This window comes from Saimiri boliviensis, chromosome 20, assembly GCF_048565385.1.
Source record: "Saimiri boliviensis isolate mSaiBol1 chromosome 20, mSaiBol1.pri, whole genome shotgun sequence".
NCBI classification, from domain to species: domain Eukaryota; kingdom Metazoa; phylum Chordata; class Mammalia; order Primates; family Cebidae; genus Saimiri; species Saimiri boliviensis.
In genome coordinates, this window is record NC_133468.1 from 19,387,922 (window position 1) to 19,411,463 (window position 23,542).

At 35.0% G+C, this 23,542-nt stretch overlaps 1 long non-coding RNA gene across 1 annotated transcript in view; it reads right to left on the reverse strand.

The window, feature by feature from the left end:
- Positions 1-10,944: 10,944 nt before the first annotated feature.
- Positions 10,945-23,542, reverse strand: part of LOC141582468 (uncharacterized) — a 106,245-nt gene continuing 93,647 nt past the window's right edge. Inside the window, exon 5 of the long non-coding RNA XR_012515321.1 lies at positions 10,945-11,256. This is a non-coding gene — a long non-coding RNA (uncharacterized LOC141582468). The remainder of the gene's footprint in view (positions 11,257-23,542) is intronic.

Genomic DNA, 23,542 nt, shown 5'->3' on the forward strand with positions numbered 1-23,542 from the left:
CTCTTTCACATGTATGAGAACACTTCTCTCAAATCGTTTGGTAGGCTAGTGAATTCATATAGGAAGAAACTAAGATTCAAGAAAGTTAAGTAATTTATCTGGGGTCACCTTCTAAGTAATGATGTCATTTGGACAAAAATACCTAGTTCTTTCAACCCCCATCCTCCAACAGAGTTATCTTTCATTAGATTATATTTCAGACAGCCTACAGTGTATGTATTGTGGATGTGTTCAGAATAATTGGAAGAGTATTTCTCCATGAAGGGCTGATCCACAGAACGGGAGTATAGAGATGAAAAAGGGATAGTGCAGTAACCTGAATCTCAAAGCAGTGGAGCACTTCGCATAAAGGAATCTGCCTTGAGAAATGATTTTGTTGGAGAGACATACTTAGCTAAAGGTGGCCTTGCAATAAGAAAACTAGAAGAACCACTCTTCACGCCTCACTTTTTGTCAGCCCCTCAGTCTCCTAGGAAGACACAATATTAGGCTAATCCAGCTAGAAGCCAGAAGGCAAGGGGTCACCATTGACATAACCTTTGCTGGCCAGCTTCCTGGCCACTGAGAGGAGAGAAAAGTAGAAAGTGGATTGGAAGGGGGAAGAAAAAAGCAATAATAATAAGAAGAAAATGGATTGGAAGGGGCAGGTGTAAGATGTCCAGTACAAGCTCCAGAATTGCTAACTTAAATGTTTACCACTGTTGTTTAAAACTCTGAACACTTTCAGTCATTTCAGTCATGACTAGTTTTCCAAACTAAGCTATAAAAGTCTGTTAAAGTCATAATACATCAAGAATGGAAATGCAGTAGAAACCCACTTCTCCAAACACAGATAAGATAAATGATTTATCACAGAAAAATCAAAGTGAGAGAGCTTTGTTGTTGTTGTTGTTGTTTGCTTTTTGTTTTTTAGAAACATGATCTCTCTTTGTTGCCCAGACTGGAGTGCATTGACAATTCATAGGCACGATCCTGGCACATTGGAGCCTAGAATGCCTGGGCTCAAGTGATCCTCCTGCCTCTGCGTCAGGCAGGTGCCACTGTTCCCAGTTCAAAGTGGGGAGTTTTTTTATGTTAATATTTTGTTTGTTTGTTTTTGAGGCAGTCTTGCTCTGTCGCCCAGGCTGGAGTGCAATAGTGTGATCTTGGCTCACTGCAACCTCCACCTCCCAGGTTCAAGTGGTTCTTCTGCCAGGGTCTCCTGAGTAGCTGGAATACAGGCATCTGCCACCATGTTCAGCTAGTTTTTTATATTTTTAATAAAACCAGGCATCCATATTCTAGCCTGTGAGGATTATGATCTGATATACTGCAGCAGTATCTATCTATACCTTTGTGCCATCCTTCTATCAGTACGTGTTTTCCTGATAAATATTAACTCATTAAATTAAACTCACCATGTTGACCAGGCTTGTCCTGAACTCCTAACATCAAATGATCCACTCACCTTGACCTTCCAATGTGCTGGGATTACAGCCATTGCACCGGGTTGGTATTTATTATATTTTTGAGACAGTCTCACTCTGTAATATACTGGCACAATCTCGGCTCACTGCAACCTCAGCCTCCTGAGTTCAAGTGATTCTCCTTGAATCCTGAATAGCTGGGATTATAGGCTCTCCCCACCACTCCCAGCTATTCTTGTATTTTTAGTAGAGACAGAGTTTTGCCACGTTGGCCAAACTGGTCTCAAATCCCTGACCTCAGCTGATATATCTACCTCGGCCTCCCAAAGTGCTGGGATTACAGGCTTGAGTCACCGTGCCTGGCCTGGCTGTTAATCTTTAAATGTACACAAATTGTAATTCTCTGGTAAAAGTCCAAGCCCCTTTCTTTGATGTGAGTCTACCACCAATAAAAGTTACACATTCTCTCCCCTTAATAAATGGCTTCCTTAGCACATTACCATAATTTTCCTTCACTTATTTCTTTTTTTTTTTTTTTTTTTTTTTTTTTGAGACGGAGTCTAGCTCTTGTTACCCAGGCTGGAGTGCAATGGCGCGATCTCGGCTCACCGCAACCTCCGCCTCCTGGGTTCAGGCAATTCTCCTGCCTCAGCCTCCTGAGTAGCTGGGATTATAGGCATGCACCACCATGCCCAGCTAATTTTTTTGTATTTTTAGCAGAGACGGGGTTTCACCATGTTGACCAGGTTGGTCTCGATCTCTCGACCTCGTGATCCATCCGCCTCGGCCTCCCAAAGTGCTGGGATTACAGGCTTGAGCCACCGCGCCCGGCCTCACTTATTTCTTTAAAGTTGTATGAGAACTTAAATATACTTGAGAAGCATTATTGGCACACAGCCCTTCTGGGTTAAAAAAAATTTTCAATTTTTTACAATTATCTATCCCACCCCAAATCAACAGCCATCTTTACTCTGCTTTGAGTGTTTCCCAAGTATTCAACATAGTTCTTAATTTTTACGGGTTAATTTCATTAGTTTGTGTAATATTTAATTAAACTGCATAACCAAAATAAAATGAAAAAAAAATGTCAAAAAGGCTTAGAAATAAATACAACCATCTCATTTTGTGCAAATTTCACGTGTTGGTAACAGATAAACATGAGTGTGATAAAGAGTAGCTGGCTCACTGAAAGGCTTCAATCTGCCAAAAAGCAACCAACAGTGCATTTTGCAAGGGGAATGGAAAACATGGGTTAATATGGCATACTGATTAATAGAATTTAGTTAAGAGAGTCTGTTATAATAAAGAGCACTGTTCATCCACCCAAATCTACCACTGATAACCCAATTCTAAAAGTCAATGTGCTCACTTAGCTCTAAAAATTTGTATTCACTAGATAAATTTAAAAAAAGGGATGGATAGATATATGGACAGCCAGACAGATGGAAGGAAGGGAGGCAGGCATTTGGAGATTGAACTCAGACCACTGTCAAATGCATGCCTTCTAGATCAGAAAACAGGAGGGAAAGAACAGCAGGAATGATTCTGAAACCACTCTGTATGTACACTGGAATTGCACAATTAAGTAAATGGACAGCAGATGGTGGGCGCCAGGTTTCTCACTGTTGGAGTGAGAGATTTCAAACATGGAGGAGAGACTAGAACAATCATGGAGTAATGGATTTGAGTTAGAGGCATCAGTATTAACCATGTTTAGCATGATGTTGATGCAGATGGACATGTAGAAACATTTACAGATGTGTGTATATACGCCGCTACTACACACACATATATTTTCTTACTCTATCTGCTGAGAAGGCCTAGAAGCAATGACAACCTAGTAGCAATGAGCAAATCTAAAGCCCTGACCTTTGTTTCTAACATCATTTTTCATTAAGAGAAGCCAGAACTCCTCTTAGAAATTACAGATTCTAGGGCTGGAGTAGGGAAGATACAAGATGAGCCTGAGTGCTCTACAGTGCCCGGAGGTGAAGAAGTATTAAAAACAAAACAAAACAAAAAATAAAATAAACACACAAACAGTGGTAACACCACAGAGAAACAGAAGCCAACTGAAAGAGCTCCCAAAGGCCAAAGTTAGAGCAATCTGAGCAAGAAAATACAGTTGAAAGAAAAAAAAAAAAAAAAAAAAAAAGACAGAAGGGACAAATCTTCTATGCAATAAATTACAAATAATTTAAATAGACACTTTGCTCTCAAAAAAGTGGAGCATAATTTCCACTTCTTATGTACAGGCTGCTCATAATGACTTCATTCCAAAGGGTATAGTTTGGAAAGGGACCAAAACAGAGGAGCTTTACAGTAGAGAAATCTAACAAACACAATTTCAGCCAGATGTTCAGTTAGTATCAACATACATGAGTCCTATTGATAGAATGTCCCCTTGATTTAATGTAATGAGAATGGCAGTTTGCCTCTTTACTAGTCTTCCTCCCCAAAACTCCTAACCCTAGTCCAATCATGAGACAAACATCACACAAATCCCAAATGAGAGACAATCTATAAAATACCTGATCAGTACTCCTCAAAATTCTCAAGGTCATCAAAAACAAGGAGACTGCCAGAATGGACAGGAGCATAAAGAGACATGACAACCAAACATAATGTGCCAACCAGGTGGGCTCCTGGAACAGAAAAAAAAAAGACATTAGGTGAGAATGAAAAAAATACAAAGTATGTATTTAATTAATAATAATGTATCAATATTCATTCATTAATTGTAAAAAATGAACCATTCTAATGTAGTATATTAATAGTAGGGGAATCTGGGTGTGGGGCAGAACTCTACTATCTTGTAACTTTCCTGTGAATCTAAAACTATTTTAAAATGTGCAAGCTGGCTGGGCACAGTGGCTCACACCTGTAATCCCAGCACTTTAGGAGGCTGAAGCGGGTGAATCACCTGAGGTCAGGAGTTTGAGACCAGCCTGACCAATATGGTGAAACCCTGTCTCTACTAAAAATACAAAAATTAGCTAGGCAATAGTAGCATGTAGTCCCAGCTACTCAGGAGGATGTGATAAGAGAATTGCTTGAACCTGGGCAGCAGAGGTTGCAGTGAGCCAATATCACCCCACTGCACTCCAGCCTGGGCAACAAAGCAAGACTCCATCTCAAAAACAAACAAAAAAGTACAAGTTTACTTTTAAAAATCCAACAGGGATGATATTTTTGACAACCACAAATCCATGATCTCTATGCAGTCTAAAGAAAAAAATAAAGCTTATCCTTCTTATTTCCCCAGTCTCATCTCAAACAACTCTTTCTCCTTGCTAACCATTTTGGACATCTCTCCAATCTTTAAGGATGACACTTCCTAAGAATTTTAAACATGCTGTTCTGCCAGAAAAACGCTCCCCTCTTTTCACCTGCCTGACACTTTCTTTTCCATCTGAAGACCTATTTCAAATGCTTAGCCATACATACACAAAAGCCATCCTAGGAAGGACCACAGCGGTATAGCCAATTTTTCTTTGACCTTAGTAGGAATCAGCAAAAAAACCAGCTGGTTCATAATGCAGACACATAGTAGGTACTTTTCTTAACAAAAGACAAGGGGTCTTTAATGTTAGGAAATGTTAACTTCCTGTTCTCTGTTTTTCTTACAAGGACAACCAGGCTTTCCCTGCCATCTGGAGCCTAAAAGCTGCCCTAATCAACTCTTTTGCCCCAGCTTGCAACCAGAGAAGAAATGGAAATAACCAGTAAATGAAAAACCAGGGTCTATTTGAGGTGGGAGCTTCCCGGTCTGCAGAAACTATAAGCCTGATCACAATAACAAATAAGGAGATTGCAGGCAGCAGGTGCTGCAAATCTGCATACCTTTTTCTGGTCTAAGTGCCTAGAGATAGCAATACTTTTGTTTTCCACAAGCCCATAGAGGAAATAAAATCTAAGCTTCTCTGAAGGGATAAAAACAAACAAAAATATTTGCTAAAATTGTATCCAATCACTTAGCAAATGGACTGATGAGAAAAACTGACGCAGGTATTTGGGAGGTGGGCATTATTTTACATGGCTCTTTCTCCTGCGAGGACCTCGAATGGACAGCAGTGCCGTGTTAAAGATTTTGTCAGTTCCCTTTTCTTCTTTGCAGCACTTATTACACTTGTAATTATTTAATATCCATGTCCCCTAATATAATACTATAGAGATTTTTCTCATTTTGTTAACCAAATCCACACCTTCTATTGTAGTATTGTTATATAGTAGATGCTCAGTAAACAGATTTCCTGAATGATATACTATTTATGTCTCTTAGTTTTGGGCATGTTTTAATGCAAGTGTGTGTGTGTGTGTGTGTGTGTGTGTGTGTGTGTGTAGATGTGTGCGCTTAGTCATTACGTATATATTCTACACTGCTTTTACTCTGAAAATTATAATTTCTCAGTCTACATTATGCCCAATGACAGAAGATTTTAAGTAGAAGTTTATAATTAATTAGTCTTTTTTTAAAAGCATAGAATATGCCTGTTCATCACCTTTGAAAGACCCATCTAAATAGCTCCTTAAACATTCCGGTTAATCCAGCCATGGGGAGTATTAAATATTTAGGAATGTAGTGCAAACTACTTTGTCAGAATAGTTCCATTTAAATTACACTCCCCTGTTACCAATTGTAGCTGATGATTTAATTAGATGGATGGAGTTAGTTACAATGATAATTAATAAGCTCTGTTAATGTCATCAAAGTTTCTATTCTCCAGAGTGGTGGGAACAGCACACACACACACACACACACACACACACACACACACCCCCTCTGCCTAGTGAGGAAGATGGCCTATTTCTTACAAAATTCATTCTGGGTCTTCTCCTCCAGTGATTAGCCTTGTTTTGTTTGGTGTCTTCATACTAATTACAGCAACAGCTTTGTTTTGCTTTGTGTGAAAGATTGCTTCACTTGATTACATTTGCAGAGACAGTAGGCACTTTGCAGCTAAAACAAAGTACCCAAAAGGACAATTTCATGTTCTTTCTTCAAAGTATTCATAAGAGCTATTCTTACAGTTAAAACACAGTCAAATAAATAAAGAGTATCAGAAAACTAATATGTAAATAAAACTGTTTTTATAGCTATTACCTTTTTAATACACTGTTTTGGAGACCAGTCGTGGACTCCAAAAAAACCATTTATCATCTTCTCCATAAAACTAGAGTTGGAAAACTGAGAAAAATATCACATAGAACTTTAAATTTGACTCAAAAACTGACAGCTCCAAGAGAAGTTTCCTATATCTTGCTCAGAAGGAAGACAGACAGGGATACAGAGTGGAAAGACAGAATTTCATATATAGTTGTGGCAGGACCCGTTGTGACCTGTTGATTGTAGCCACTTCACATGGTATTTACAAATGCAAGATGTTTTCACTTCTCATTTGTTAGGCTGAAAGTGATTTCAGTAATGATGAATTCTACTCCCAATTCTCTAGTTATCCAAACAACAAACTCTATGCCATTTGCTCATTGGGACAAGAATAAAAACAGAAATAGTATTAGTTGTATGAGAAAAATAAGCATTTTAAAGGCTTCTTTAAAAAAGTCAATACACTGTATCCAAATTAAACTCCTTTAAACTGACAGAGAATTTGAGTCTCTGCATCGAAATGGATTAAGACTTACTTGCCGTCAGAGAAAGAATCATTAGACGACTAATTCAAGAGAAAAGATTAGTTTATCTCCTGAAGCAATTAGAGTCACTATCCCCTAGAAAAAGTACGGTAACCTTAAAAATGTGCCACACAGTTGGCAGTTTTCATTTGAGAGGAGGGGCAAACATCAGGAAAATCCCATGCAAAAACTGCAGTAGCAGAACATACTCATGGCGTTTGTCAGTGAGACTCGGTGGAGATTCACTCACTCTTACAACCTGTTTACTGCATACCCAATATTAACAAGGGCCTGCGCTTGAACTAAGTGGGACTAGGACAGAAGGTGGCACTGGGTGCACACCACTTACCTGCCGTCAGATTTACCTGCATTACTCTGTTGCGCTCTCATTACAGCCCTGTGAGGTAGCTCGGCCTCTTCATTTCATCGGTGATGAAGTTAGTCAGCCAGGTGGGAGGGCGTCCTGGAGAAAGTGCCACGACCCTGACCCTGCGCACTGAGGTGGAGCCTCCGGAAGTTCGTGCCCTGGCCCCGCCTCTTCCTGTGTGGAACCTGCGATTCTGCCGGGTGGGAAGCACTCTGGCAGAGGCACTCCTTGTTCCCGTTTTCCCCTTTCACCCAATAAAACCCTGCTTTACTCACCTTTAACTCTCTGAGAGCCTAAATTTTTGTGGCCATGGGCCAGGCAGGAACCTCATCTTTAGCTGAACTAAGGACAAATCCTGCAACAGAAAATTGGAGAGTGTTCACAGCAGCTTTCTCAAAATCATCTGCCTACAAAGTGGCAAAAGCAGCGTCCAAACTTCTTTCTGCTAATTCAAATCCCCAGTGATAAGGTTTGGCTCTGTGCCCCCACCCAAATCTCTTCTCAAATATGTAATCCCCACATGTGGAGGGAAGGCCTGGTGGGAGGTGATTGGCTCATGGAGGCGGTTTCCCCTATGCTGTTTTCATGATAGAGAGTTCTCATGAGATCGGATCATTTAAAAGTGGCAGTTTTTCCTGCATGCTCTCTATCTCTCCTGCTTATTTTAAAGAAGTTGCCTGCTACCCCTTTGCATTATGCTATGATTGTAAGTTTCCTGAGGCCTCCCCAGACATGCAGAACTGTAAATCAATTGAACTGCTTTCTTTATAAATTACTCAGTCTCAAGTAGTATCTTTATGGCAGTGCAAAAATGGAGTAATACATCCACCATGTTAACTGCTGAAAAAGAACTAAAGTCATCATCTACCCTCAAAACACTGATCCCTGAGCCATAACCAGGGAGGCAAGGCATATGGAAAGATCACTGAAATAAATGTTTCTTTGACAGCAAGAGGAACATGTAATATTTTAAGAGTTGAAAAATGAGGGAAGATTTGTAAGAAATAAAAAATAAAATTTAAACTGGGTGTGTGTTAGGTTTTGTCATGTGACTCATGCAGCATTGCAAAAGATAAAATATAAGCAAAAAAAGTGTAATGTAAGTTTGAGACACAATGAATTATCCCTTTTGGTTTCGAGGTAGGGAATGGGATGTAAGTAAGCAATGTTTAGTTGGTAATTTATAGCGTCAGCTCTGGACTGAGACTGTCTGGATTCAAATTTCATTTTGACCACTTATTAGTTGTGTGAACTTGTACAAACTCTCTAAGCCTTAGGGTCCTCATGTGCAAAACAAGGATAATTGTACATATCTCTAGATTTGTTGCAAATATTAAGTGATATGATGCATACCAGTCTAAGGGAAAGTGCATAATAAGTGTTAGCTGTTGTCATTATGTAAGGGGCAGAGAGAATTAAGCTTGACATAGAAAATTGGAACCATGCTAAAGACTGGTATGAATACCAATCGCAAGATTTTAGACAGTGTAATATAAGCAATAGAGGCATAATACTGAAAGTTTGTGAGTCAAAGAGCTTTACAATAAAAACTACACTTTAGAGAGAATAATGCTGTAGTCACGTCCAGAATGGACTGGAACAAAATGAAAGAGATTAGCATTAGTGAATGAACTACCACAAAAATCCAAATAAACAAAGGTAAAGAAAGACACAACCAACACCACAACCTAAAAGTAGTAGGATGGAACTAAATATAAATGAAGATACCAAAGATATTCTGTAATTGTGCATAGGATTAGCCTTCACATCCTACTACAGAGATAGTCTGGGGTTAATGAGCCAAATATTAATTGATCCTACAAATTTACTCAATCCGTAATAATAGGGGATCCAGAAACAAGATTCTATTACAATGATTGGCTATGTTACCTTGTAAATATTAAGTGTCTCCAATTCTCTATGCTTTTTAATAAATGAATGGGATATAGTATTAAATATACAATTATTCCCACACTCAATACACTCAGAGTCTAGTATGATACCTACTGGTACATATATTAGTTGCTCAATCAATAATGACTGGAAGACTCAAGTGTGATCACACCAAAAGCATTTCTGAGGTCAAGCAAATAAGAGTTAAAATACTAATCCACATGTTTTATTACATTTTTGACATGGGTAAATTATCTAGCATTCCTAGCTTTAGTTTTCCTTATCTAGAAATAGAAATAATAAGTTACAAACTGACATAATTATATGAAGTTTAAAGGAAAGTCTATCTTTGAAGGATTCAAAGACTAGAATTAAAAGATTTAGAATACAAATTAAGAAAAAATATTTAACATGTTTAAAGAATTGAAAAAAGAAATGGAAAACATGAAAGGGTTGGGGAAGTGACTATTATAAATTGTCAGTAACATTTACAAAAGAATCAAAGAGAAGTTTTAGAACTAGAAAATACAACAGATAAAATTAAATATGTATTGAATGTGTTAAACAGTTTAGGCACCTCTGAAGAGATGATTAATTAGCTAAAAGAAAGATCTAAAGAAATAACCCAGAATTCAGTACAGGAGTTGAAAAGAAACACAATAAGAAAAAAAGAATAAAGGAGTTAAGGCATAAAAAGACTTAATACACTTTAATTGGAGTTCCAGAAATAATGGGGGGAAAAAAAACTTAGAAACATTTAAACATTTAAGATTGCTTTAGGACAGTAACACTTTGGCTTGGAAAACCATAAATCTAAAGCACGAATAAAAATAGACATCAAAAAGACACACAGTAATCATAACTGAAGTGTAACAAACACATAGAGAAAATCTTAAAAGCAACTAAAGGGAAAAGACAAAATTGTGGCCAACTTCACTCCAGTAACAAGGAAAGCCAGAAATCAGAGTAATAAAATCTTCAGAAAGTTTTTAGAAAAAAATGACTATTAGTCCATAATTGTAAATTTAACAGAACTAACTTTCAAGAAGAAAAGGCAAATAAACATTATTTAGACAAAAACTTTACAACAAACATATACTCATTAAAGTTATTTGAAAAAAGGTACATCAGGAAGTTGGGAAATAATTGCCAAAGAAAGGTCTAAAATGGAAGAAAGAATATTGAACAAAAAGAAATGGTAAATGTGGATAAAAATTTACTCTAGGATATAGTGATGATGATTATGAAGTCATCCAATTTGCATGGTTAGAAAAACAAAATAGAAGTAAAGTATTTAATAACAACAATATATTAGTTGGGAGTAAGCAGTATATGTTGAAGGGTCTTCAAATCCTTATAATGTTTGAAATGATGACAGATTTAATTGTCAAACAAAATTGTAGAAATAAATCCAAACTTTCTGAAACTGATAGTAAATGTAAATGAATACTTATAAAAAGAAAATAAAGGAATAAAATCTTTCTTTTATCACCCATTGCCAGTAGCATGGCTGAAACCCTTATAACAAAAGACACGAGGGAAAAGCATACAAGCAAAAAGCATACAAATTTATTTAATGTAAGTTTTACGTGACACAGAACCTTTTGGGTATAAATACCCAAAGGAATAGGAAAAAATTGTGTACTTTACGGATATCGTGCAAAAGTATGATTGGAGAACAAAAAAGTATGGTCCAGGTACTGTATTAATAATCTGGGGGATCTGGCAAGGCCTGTTGTTCAGATTCTTCTTGACATCTCTGTGTCTTTAAAGATAAAGATATTCTTTGGATATAGGGAGGGTACATCTGGAATGAAGTTTTCTTTCAGAGGAAGGTCAGATCCTTCTTTATGTTCTCCTCCAAGGGAAAAAGGCCAGAGGAAAATGAGAACAATCTTTCTGCTTCTGTTGTTTCCACAAAGGAAAAGGTGCCATATTTTGGGGTAGTGGTCCTGAATCCTGTGAAAAGAAATAAATCAGATATACCAAGTAACCGTAACGCTAAATAAAGTCAGGAAAACAAATTTATATCAGGTAACACAAACTTTTGAGAGAAAAACATCATAATGAACAAAAAAGGATATTATAAACTGGTTAAAGGAGCAAAAATCAAAACAAGAAAAATGTAATGGAAATGAAATAAAAGAAGGAAAATAAAGGTAAGGACAGAAATTAGTAAAATAGAGATGATTTTTAAAAAGCATTTTAATATAACAACAAACTTTTGGCAAGACATATCAAGAAAAAGAATGAAAAATGTATACATTACAGTTAAGGTGGGTAAATAATTATAATAAGTATTAAAAATATTAAAATGCTGTGGAAAACTATATGCCAGCAAATTTGAAACCAGATGAAAAGAATACATGTTTGAAAACATGTAAAATGTCCTAATAGTAAAGCTGAAGGGGACAATAACCACAAAATAAATTAAAAATACTAATAATGGCAATTTGTTCTCCATGAAGCCAAAAACTACTTGTTAAACCAGAAATAAGATTCCTAGAATCCTCTTCTGAGTTAGACCTGGCCAGAAAAGGAATGTGCTAAAGATGAGGAAGGTGAAAGTGAAGGAGCTGCCATTCCTCTCTAGAGGTTGTCATAGACCTTGTGTTGATAGACAGGTGGTTGACTGGAACCCACCTGTGCCAGGTCACAAGAGTTGACTGTGTACATCTCTGTGACTTCACATTCAGCAACTTCACATTGATAGCTTGAAATAGGGTGTAGTAGCAATATTTACACTACAAAAACTGGAAAACACTTAAATCAGGACTTTTCCCCTACTCCCCACCTTCAACACACACCGTGGAAAGGTGGTTGTTAAGTATTTACCACAGTGTGTCTATCACATTGTCATAGCTATAAAGATGTCAATAACTTCCCTACGAATCAACCCTAGGCTCATTATCAGATGCTATGAAGGCAATGATAATCTTTGTCTTATTCGAAAAATTCCAGAAAGTAGAAAAAGAGTTTAAGCTTCCTGATTATATCAAAAAGCTACATATTAACCTCAAATCAAATCTGGATATAAGAAAACGACATTATAGGATCATTTTGATACGTGAACATAGATCCCAAAGTCCTAAATAAGATATATACATTCACTGTTCTAATGCTATGTTAAAGTGTCTGCATCACAGTCAAACAGGTTTTATCCCAGCAATGCAGCAACTATAACATCAGAAAACCTAATCACCATAATGCCCCATATTAATAGTCTAAAGTAGAAAAATACATGATCATTCCAATGTATGCATGCAGGCATCTGAAAAATATCAATACCTTTCAGGATTAAAGAAAAACAAATAAGAAAACAAAACAACAACAACAAAAAACTCCCTGAAACAAAAGAAGGCTTCCCTGACTTGATAAATATCTACCCAAAATTCTACAGCAAATACATAATCAATAGCACAATATCAGAAATACTGCCACTATTCAGTGTAGTACTAGAAAACTTGATTAATGACACAAAATGAAGAAAATAGGTAAGAAGTATGAAGATTTTGAAGAAGGGGAAACTGTAATTTTTAGATTATATTATTTCTTACATAGAACATTGAAGAAAGTTAATACTTTTACTAACAAGTTTATAAAAGCTTATAAGTATTTACAAAAATATCCGTAGATACATCTTTACCAATACAACTAACTGAATCATACAATAGAAAACAAAATACTAGTCACTGCTACAGCAAAGTATCAAATGAATATCTAGGAATCACCCTAAATAAAGTGCTTTCTTCAGTGTAGTGATTCCTCAAAGACTTAAAAACAGAGTTACCATTTGACCTACCAATCCCACTATGGTGTATATACACAACAGAATATACATCATTCTATTACAATGACACATACATGTGTATGTTCATTGCAGCACTATTCACGAGAACAAAGATATGGAATCAACCTAAATGCCCATCTGTGATAGACTGAGTAAACAAATGTGATACATATACAACACAGAATACCATGCGTGTCATAAAAAAGAATGAGTTCATGTCCTTGCATGGACATGGATGGAACCATTATCCTCAGCAAACTAATGCAGGAACAGAACACCAAATGCCACATGTTCTAACGTATCAACAGGAGCTTAATGATGAGTAAACATGCACACATAGAGAGGAACAACACACACCAGGGCCTGTAGGAGGGTCGAGGGTGAGAGAAGGAAGAGGATCAGGAAAAATAATTAATGGGTGCTAGGCTTAACACCTAGGGGATGGTATACAACAAACCCCATGACACAAGTATACCTATATAACAAACCTGCACATGTACCTATATAACAAACCTGCACTGAACTTAAAATAAAATTTATAAAATAAATAAAATGTCTTCCTAACATGTGCAGGAAAAAATAATAACTCTATTGAAGATTTTTAAAACTGAGTAGAAAGTTATACCATGTTCAAGGATGAAACCATTAAATAGTTAAAACACATCAATTGTCACCCAGACTATTCTATTTATATCATGTCATTTCAAAAAGATTTAGTAAAATTTGCAATTTGATAGGCTCTTACCACAATTTTAAGAATATAGAATAAGTCAGCAGGACAGTTTAGAAAATGAATCACTTGCTTTAGCAGATATTATGAAGCCAAACAAAGACAGTTGATAGATTAGACAGATGGATAGATATATAAATAGAGATGGATCAATAGATAGGTACTAATTGGTACAATAATAGGCTATTAAGCCAGTTAAAAAAATATATAGTAGTTTTGTAATAAAGAGGCATCACAAATCAGTAGGAATAGGATGCATTATGGAGTAAATTCTCCATGTAAGGAGAAAAACACAGTATACTCAAAACTATAAAGCTAAAGAAAAAAATATAAAAGAATATATTTGAGACCTTGCGGGTAGATTAGGAAATCAGTTTTTAAAATAGTCAAAATAGGTACTATAAAGGGAAAAATTAATTTTAATGCAATCAAATTTCATGAAAGATTCATGTTCAGTGAAGCATGTCATAAACAAAATATGAATGACAGACTGAGGGAAGACATTAACAATATTTAAGACAGTCAAGGGAATATGTACAAAAATGTAAAAGGAATTCTCATAAATCAGCAAGAAAAAAATGGAAATCTATATGTAAAATGAGTAAGGTCCTGAATAGGCAATTTACAAAAATGAAAACATTAAGTGGTTTATAAGAATACAATGTTTAAACTTATTAGTAATCAGAAAAATGCAAATTAAAAGGAGATGCCACATTACATACATTAGAATGGCGAAATTTAAAAGGTCAGATAGCGTCAACTACTGAAAGCCTCATGAACTACTGGTGGGAAAATATTGAGTGTGAGAATACCCCAGTACCCAACAATTGTCCTCAAAGAGAGAGCCACATGTGAAGATAATAAAGTGTTTTTTCTCATATCAAGATGCTGGAGGCCTGTAAGGTTTCGGTCCTAAATGAATGGGTAAGTAAAATGTAATAAATACATATAATGGAAACATAAAATAACAAATAATATTTAATAATAAAATATTTAAATGCTGAGAGAAAATATTAGGAGCGGATTTTGGAGCATAACATCATTTACGTAAATTGAAAACACCCCAAAATAAAGCAGCATGTTTGTTACAGACATATACCTAAATGAACATACGAACAAAAGGTTGGTATGTTACATGTTAAATTCAATGACAAGGATGCTTATACATAGGGAAGAATCATGGTAGAAGTTAAAAGAAAAAAAAACATAGAAGATAAAAGGTAAAGCAATGATAAGAGTCTTAATTCAGTTTGTGTTGCTATAAAGAAATACCTGAGACTGGGTAATTTATAAAGAAAAACTGTATATTTTGGTAATTTATAAAGAATTCTGCTGGCTGGAAAACTGGGCATCTAGTGGAAGCATCAGGCTTTTCCACTCCTAGGGAAACTGAAAGGGAGCAGGTCTGTGCAGAAATCACATGGTGAGAGAGGAAGTAAGAGAGAGGAGGGAGGTGCCAGGCTCTTTTTAACAACCAACTTACAGAACAAGAACTCATTACAGCGAAGATAGCGCCAAGACTCTCATGAGGAACCTGCACCCATGACTCAATCACCTTCCATTAGGCCCCACCTTTGACATTAAGGATTAAGTTTCAACATGAGATTTGGAGGGTCAACCAACCAAAATATAGCAATGAGATTACCATGAATTGAGTAAGAACAACTCTTGTACCTGAAGTTCACACTAGGAAAAACAAAAGGGTCTTTGGGTTTCATTCTTAGGCACACATGTTAGGAGAGAAATGACCATATGTGTCACATAACTAAATGTCATTTGACAGATTCCATTTCACCCAACTGATTTCTAGATATATGACACATTCTTAAGTCCAAATGATAAACTTGCACACCCAAATGCAAGGACAGAAAGTTATTTTCACCTTTCCCCTACCCCACCCACACACATACAGAAATAATAAAACACTGATATTGGTGTAGGAAGAACCTGCCATCCCTGAACAGTATGCAACTTATCAAATCATGATTTTATTATCCCCATACTTCTGCAAACTCCCAAATCTCCAAAGAAGAATAACTCATAGATCTAAGATTCAGTCAGGGGATTAGCTTAAAATAGAAGTAAAATGAGGCATAGTTTGTCTAGAGATTTTTCCTTGGAAAACATAAACTACTCTATGCAATTATGTTGAGAATTGAAAACTGCTACAGATGGCTTACTAAGACTATTAATACCATAAGACCATTATATGCAATTTTGTTATTAATTGCAAAAATCCCATTGATTTTAATCTACAAAAGTAATAAATCCAACACACACAATAATTGCTTGTATTTTTAAACCCTAAGAGATTAGACATTTTAAATCTTCTTGTCTCCACTCTTAACTAGGGAATTTAAATATTAGGAAATAAATTTGAAGCATCTACTTTGAAGATGAAAGTATAAATTTTGTCATGGAAACATAAAAACAAATTAATTCAATTTACACTGTTTACTGCACTATAGGGTTTCTACAAAATTTGTGATATAAAATTAAACATTAGCACAGTTTAACATCCTTGACTCAGAAATAGACCAAACATAGTTCTCAGCTCAAATAATACTGCAATCTTGATGTATTTTACAACATATTTTCTCAATTGTGACTGTAGCTACATATATTTCCTTAATGGTCCTAGGTCTTAAAATAATTTTATTTATATTAAAAGTTCCAAATATACAGTCACACCACTGTTAATACTTTTTATTACCTTTTAATTTTACAATTTAACAGTAGAGTCAAACACAAAAGTTAATAATGGTTCTAGAATGAACCACATACTTAAAGAATGTTAAACCATACACTAAAGAATAGAACTGAAAAGGAGAAAGTACTAAAGACTAACTTTCAACACTAAATGATTCCAAATTATTTTTTCTTTAACATTTACATGTATAATTTTGATAAACAAATGGAAACCAAAAATGTAGATTATGATTATGTCTGGGAGGAAAGATTATACATGATTTTTAATCTTTACCTTCATACTTTTATGTGTTTTTCAAATTCTCTCTCTTGGATACCTACTTCTCTTTCACTCAGAGGAAGAATAAATCTTAAATGTAAAATGAAGAGAACTTTCACTGCCAGCAATATTGCTAACCAGATATCTGAAGTACAGATCAAGTATAGATCACTGAAAATTATAGATAAAATATAGGATTTTTTAAAAACACATCTGAAACCTTAAAGCTAAGAATTTCTTAAAAGAGAAAAAATAGATAAGACACGAAACAACAAGAGAATAAGTTAGGGTTAAATAAGTGATGACTTTACTGACAAGCATTCTAATTTCTAAAGGAAGCTTATTAAAATATTGATTAACTCAAAGCATGAAATTAAATATGCCTGTTAAACTTTTACATTTTACTCCAAGCTCTAAAAAAAGGAGAGTGCCCATTTTCATAGCAGTTTTTACATAGTTTCAGAATCATCTCAGGATATGATAGAACTATCATTGCATATCAATGAGGAAATTATGTATTATACACTCAGTGGTACTGAGACAACTGGTTGATCAGATAAAAAAAAAGAATCAAATTGAATTCCTCCCATACGTCACAAAAATCAATTTCATGTAAACAGAAACTACAACGAGATATTACTAAACACACATTCAAATGCCTAAAATTAATGACTACTAATATCAAGGGTGGGAGAGAACATGAAGAAACTAGAATTCTCATACATAACTAGTGGGAATACAAAATAGGACAACTACTTTCGAAACACTTTGGTAGTTTTCTATAAAGTTAAATATTAACTGATTATTCCTAGATATTTTTCCAAGATAGATAAACATCTGTCCATACAACAACTTGAATACAAATATTCATGACAAGTAAATATTAACAAGTAAATAGATGCACAAATGGTGGACTATTCCACAATAGAATGAGGCTTGGCAAATAGAAAATAAGAAGAAAACAACTACTGCTACATGCAACAACATGGATAAATCTCAATTACATTATGCTGAGTGAAAGAAGCCAGATGCAAAACTATACTTACTGTAAGCTTCCATTTATATGAAATTCTTAGGAAAGACAAAACTAATCTCTAGTTATTCTACAGTTAAATGGTTGGTTGGGGCCAGGTGACTTGGGAGCAACTGACTGTAAAGGGAGCTTTTCAAGGTGATGCAAATATTTGACATCTTGCTTGTGGTAGTGGTTACGAGTGTGCATTTGTCAAAACTCAAATTATATATGTTAAATGGGTATATTTTATTATATATGAATTAAACCTCAGTAAAATAAGTGCATATAGGTACATATGTAATACTTATGTATAATAAAACTTAAAAGTTAAAGACAAAACCTTAAAGATCTTCTAGAGAAAAAAACAGAAACTAGTTCTCTGCTTTCTGCATAAAGAGTAATTTTTAAATGAATCATAGGAACAAAAATTATAAATTAAGACAAATATATTTCACTACATTAAAATTGTGAGCTTCTTTTCCTCTGTGATACAACAGGAAAAGTGATAGCAAAAATCATAACCACAGAAAAGATATTTGAAACACAAAATGACAAAGGATTAGTATCCAGAATATTCTTAAAAGTCCTATGAATCAAAAAAGAAAACCCAACTGAGAAATGATAAGATAAAAATAAGTAATTCACCTAAGTGTAAATAAATGTAACTGACCAACAAACATATAAATACATGAAAAGATGCTAAAGGCTGTTAAGTATATTCAAATTCAAACCATAACTTGATACCATTTCACACCCATCAGATTTGTAAAAACTTAAATGTCTGACAAAGTTAGGTGTAAGACAGTAAGTCTTGTATTTACTACTGGTAGAACTCTAAATTGGAACAAGTATTTTTAAACCTATTTTAGCATTACCTGGTAAAGTTGAATATGTTCATATCCTGTGACTTAGCAATTCTACCCAACACTAAAATATTGCAAATAATTAACAGCAATATAGTTAATTTGGGTGTTGTTAAGTTCCTTCAGAACCGTAGTTCTCAAACCTTTGCATGTATCATCATCCCCTGGAAGGATTTATTGAAACACAGATCCCTGGGCCTATCTCAGTTTCTGCCAACAGCTATGGGATGGAGCCCATAGGACTGGCATCTCTAACAAGATCCTAGGTGATGCTAATGCTACTGAGAGCTGAAAGAAGAGCCACAGTTTGAGATCTACAGCTCTAAAGTGATGTGTGGTTCCAAACACAAAAGTGTAGTAGAAAAAAAAAAAAATTTTTTTTTTTTTTTGCTTAAGAGATCTCCTGTGATATTTCAAGGAGAAATATTGTCACTGAGAAACAAACACAAAACAGAAAAAAAAAATAGGTTTATTCCAAAAAGGAGTGTGCCTCAAAAGAATTGACAGTCTCTTTGTTTTTAATTTTTTTAACTCACAATAGATGTTACAGGTTAAGTTATTTGCTTTATAGTCCTAGAATCTGAAAATAGAAAATAATATTTTATCAACTGCAACAAATTAATCAATCATTTTCTAACGCGAGTCTTTTCTTCCATCATTTCTAGTTTCTCACTAATCTATACACTGCTTTTTATAGAATAGTGAGTAAATTATGCAAGAGATCTAATTATACCTATTTTTCAGAAGGCAAGATGGGTAAACTATAGACTTAAATAGCAAGAAATGAATTTCTGATTTTAATTTACTTTCTCTCAACCTCAAGAATAATATTTCATTTACAATTTATATTCAAAAATCCAGTATAGACTAACAAACTCTAAACAATTCATTTCAAACACAATTGTTTTGCAGTTCCCAAAGATATTTCCCCTGGGATTTTCCATGACAGCTTTAAAATCATAAAATTATATAAAAATTGTTCCAGACATACAATGTTTGACCAGATTTTTCATTTTATGTTATGGCATCATCAAGCAATCTCATTAGAACCTAATAACCATCTATGACTAATAAAAGAAAATGCATGTATATTCAAAGAGGTTTTTTAGCAATAATAATTTTATCAAAAAATAGGAAACTTCATACATATGAGCTTTTCTTGTGTCTCAGTGCAAACAAGTTTATATGGAATGCTAGTAGCTAGTCAATTTAAAATTATTGTAATAATTATCAGCTATAGCTAATTTCCACTAAAAAGATAAAATTATATGAGGTTCTATGAACAAATAGTAATTGCAATAATGGTTAATAGTGTCATAACTGAGAAAATGATTTCATGCTATTAAATCAATGAGGAAAGAGATAAGCCTGAATAAATATATGAGAGTTGGTAAATAGTGAATAAGAAGGAGGCAAAATCTTAAAAAGAAATTCAAGGAATTGTTTAGCTAAGGACATTTATCTATAGACTTAACAATGATACCAGTGAACAAAATCCTATCATGAAAAGCCAAGATATGCTCCATACTGCATAACCTAGAATGCGCTGATTCACTCCTCTAAAGCTGAAGTTGTTGTATTGTTAAACAGGAACAGTTGAGTAGGCTTTCTCATCCAAAATTGTATGTATACCACAAAGATGTCTAGGTTAGGAGGAAAGAGAAAGCCAAACTCCATCCCTGGTCTTCTTAGATGGCCTTGTCTCCTGCATCCAACCAGAGGGGCTACCTTTTGCTATTTCACACAAAGGCATTATATATACTGGTGCTGGCTCTGTTAATAAAACTTATCCCACCCTGTTGTTTTAAACATTAAAAAAAGAGTGGACTGATGGTTACCAAAGGCTGGGAAGGGAAGGAGGAGCGGGGAATGAAGAGAAGTTTGTTAATGGATACAAAAATACCGTTAGATAGAAGGAATACGTTCTAATATTTCATATTAGGGAGATTATAATTAATAACAATGTATTGTATATTTCAAAATAGCTAGAAGAAAAAAATGAATGTTCACAGCACAAATAAAAGATACAGGTTTCAGGTCATGGATATGTTAATTACCCTGATATAATCATTACATATTATAAACATATATCAAAATATCACACGTACTTCAAAAATATGTGCAACTGTTATTTATCAATAAATATCAAGTCTTAACATGATCAAACTTTAAAAATACTAAAGGAGGTAAAGTATGGCAAACAATTTAATGTAGTGAGTAGCACACGGAAAGTACTTAATAAAGGTTAGCTATTATCGAAATGTCAGCTTTCATTAAGATCTGAGGATCAGCTCTATGAAAATATCATTACAGACAGAAGAATTTTTAAGATGGTTAAAGAAATTGTACTCTATCTGGGAACATCTTGACTTTCTGGATCATTGTGGTATGGGTAGCATGACTGTATAGATTGGTGAAAACTTAATTTGCATCCTTAACCTTGGTGAATGTTACTATAAATTATACCTCAATGAAACTGATTTTTTTCAATAAAATAAACCTGGTGTAGTTTTCCTGAGATTTTTTTGTGCCTCACAAAAAGATAAAGCAACCTAAAATCTGTCCCTTTTGTAACCCTGACATATCTTCTGCTTTCTACCTTGATCGTGTTCACTCACATTAGGACTTAGTTTATGGACATTTGGCAGCCATTTTGTGACCAGGAGGTAAGAAACCTAGAGAGGGAACAGGGGAATTATAGAGAGGATGGAGGAGGGAAAAAGACATGAAGCACCTGAGTTCTATTGCAATAGTGGGCTGTCAAAGCAACCTTCCTGTACTTTTGTTATTCCAACAGGCAATGCTGTTAGATTTGAGCATGCTATGACTCGAGTGTGTAGGTTTCCTGATGCTCTGCTCCCTCAATGGCAGATGCTTCTCCTGGCTACATCTAGAGGACCATCTTTATTCAGTCTTAAAAAGGACAATTTTATATTTAATTTTATTTTCAAATAAGATTCCACCCCACCAAATACTGCATAAAATGACAGGCATATAGTAGGTATTTGTAAACACTTGTCGTTGAAACTAACACTATTTATCATCTATCTGGGAAGTGGATAACATGGTAAACACGGAATGTTAAACTTATGTTTAGTTTTTAAGTAAAAACACTGGATATGAAATTATTAACATTAAAATCATTTTCTTTTTGTTTTTTTGTTTGTTTGTTTTGAGACAGAGTCTCACTCCATCGCCCAGGCTGAAGTGCAGTGGTGTGGTCTCAGTTCACTGCAACCTTTACCTCCTGGGTCCAAGCCATTCTCTTGCCTCAGTTTTCCAAGTAGCTGGGATTACAGGTGTTCACCACCATGCCTGGCTAATTTTTGTATTTTTTAGTAGAGACGAGTTTCGCCATGTTGGCCAGGCTAGTCTTGAACTCCTGACCTCAAGTGATTCACCCTCCTCAACCTCCCAAAGTGATGGGATTACAGGCGTGAGCTACCACGACCAGCCTAAAGCCTGTTTTTAAATTAATGTATTACATCTTATAATTAACAGAAGTCAAAACTTGTAAAACGGTGATCATCCAAATAAGCCAATGGGTTTCTCCAAGGCCAGTAAGTAAATTTAATATGTATCATTGTACATTTTAACTATTCAAAGGTTTTAAAAAGTATAATTTCTTATATTTGCATTAAGAACTGCATGAGACAGTTATTAGCATACCCAGTGACATGAGAATATACTGAAGCCACATAAATAATAACCAGGCTGTCCAAAACCTCAGCTATCTACCTGTCTCTCTAGAGACAGAGCTGTGGAAATAGGATTGTTACATCATTCTAAGGAAGGTCATGTCTTCAATAAAACACAAGTGACACAAAATTATTGGCTGCCAATAAGTTGAAATTAATCTATGAGTTAGAATGCATGATCTCTTAAATAATTTCAATTCTTAAAACCTACACCATTTTTTACCATAAAGTATGATTAAAATGAATGAGTAAATAGAAATAGAAAATAGAAAAGCAATTGTATATACTTAAGGTGATAATAATGAAAAATTCAAAAGTAAAGTCACAAATTTCTATATTCATAGTCCTGTTATTAATTAAACTGGTAAAAGTTTAATGTTGAAGTACATATATACCTACAAGCATTACTGATGAAAACTGTGAAACAGTGGTGATGTGTTCCAATATAAATATCTACTGTTCTCCTCATCTGGAATAATTATTGTTCAAAAATAAAACTAACCAAAACAACTATAAAAATAACAAAATGCCTATATTTTTTACTCTCTCCTTAAATTCTATCATTACTTCATCCTCCCCAATAGAGTACCCTATATGTAATCTATTTTCTTTCCACCACTAGTTCTAAAACTAAGAACTAGCGCTCTTCCCTTCTTCTCTTTTTTTTCTTTTTTTTTTCTTTTTTTTTTTTTTTTTTTTTTTTGAGATAGAGTCTCACTCTTTTGCCCAGTTGGAGTGGAGTGGTGTGACCTCCACTTTGGCTCACTGCAACCTCTGCCTCCCGGGTTGAACTGATTCTCCTGTCTCAGTCTCCCGAGTATCTGGGACTACAGGCACACACCACCACACTTGGCTAATTTTTGTATTTTTAGTAGAGACAGGGTTTCACCATGTTGGTCAGGCTGGTGTCGAACTCCTGACCTCAAGTGATCCAGCCACCTTGGCCTTCCGAAGTGCTGGGATTATAGGTGTGAGCCACCACACCCAGCCCCACTCTTCCCTAAGAAGAGACTTAAGATTGTGTTTACTCTATGTCTCTCTACTGGAACCTTCTCCTCCACCTAAAGTTGTCTCCTAATCTACCTACCCTGAGGTCCTATCACTCTCAAGTCTTCTTTGGCTTTCTGTGTCTCTGCCTCCCTCTCTTTCTCTGCCATTGGAGATCTTAAAAGAGTAGCTCA